Genomic DNA, 1,088 nt, shown 5'->3' with positions numbered 1-1,088 from the left:
GCCTTCTCTCCATTTAGCTGATATGGGGTTTGTGTGACACTTGCATGGACAACAGTAAGGGCTTTCTATGCTGGTCTCTTGCGTATCAGCCGCACAGGGCGGGCAGTGATGCATGCAGAGGTGTGCGGTGAGGGTGGCTGGCCGTGAGCGTCAGGCTGGCTGAGATGGTCATGTGAAGCTGGGCCGAGTCTCAGGGGTTCAACACTTATGTCACGAGGTAATTAGGCAGGTAGGCAATGACGCGATCATCCTCCCTTTTGCGATTTGATGTGGTCATCCTCCAGTTTGGCCTAATGAGGTCCTTGTTGTTAGGTACTGTCAAATCGAGTCTGACTCTTAGCGATCAATCCTATGCACAACAGAGCGGACCACTGCCGGGTCCTGTGCTATCGTCACAGCCGTTCTTGGAGTTGAGCCCACTGTGGTGGTCACTGTGCCCAGTCATCAGATGGAGGGGCTTCCTCATTTTCAGTGCTCCTCTAGCGAGCGTGGCGGCCTTCTGGTCACATGTCTAAGCTAGGTGAGACAAAGTCTCGTCATCCTTGGCTCTAAGGAACATTCTGACGGTACTTCTTCGAAGACAAGATTTTTTGTGGTTCCTTTGGCAGCCCGGGCCCTTGTCAGGACTCTTCACGAGCGCCGTCATCCACACGATTAGCAAGGAGAGGGTATACTATGCAAAGTGCAAACACAAGTCACCACTTCCCTTTGAGGAGCTCTTTGTCCCTCAGATGAGCCGATAAAGCAAGTAGAAGCAAATCAGATCTAATTAGAAGCTAGGAAGAAAAACATTGGAAGTATGGATTCATATTTACTGCCATGAATTCTACTCTAGTAATAATATAGAATGTCTTGAGATGGTAGCCAATGGTGACTTTTAAATATTTGTACTATATAAGAGGACTTCCAAAGTTTCACGGAAAATGGAATGAAATGATAACGGCGTTTTTCCATAAGCTTGGTGAAGTCCCCTCACGCGCTAAAACACCTGACTGCTAGCCAAAGCTTGGAAGGTGAGTTGATCCAGCGAGGCCTCACAAGAAAGGCCTGGTGTTCTACTTCTGAACGATCAGCCATTGAAATGCCTA

The sequence above is a fragment of the Echinops telfairi genome, unplaced genomic scaffold, assembly GCF_000313985.2.
Source record: "Echinops telfairi isolate 266 unplaced genomic scaffold, ASM31398v2 ScPeMD7_443;HRSCAF=831, whole genome shotgun sequence".
NCBI classification, from domain to species: Eukaryota; Metazoa; Chordata; class Mammalia; order Afrosoricida; family Tenrecidae; genus Echinops; species Echinops telfairi.
This window is presented reverse-complemented; position numbering follows the sequence as displayed.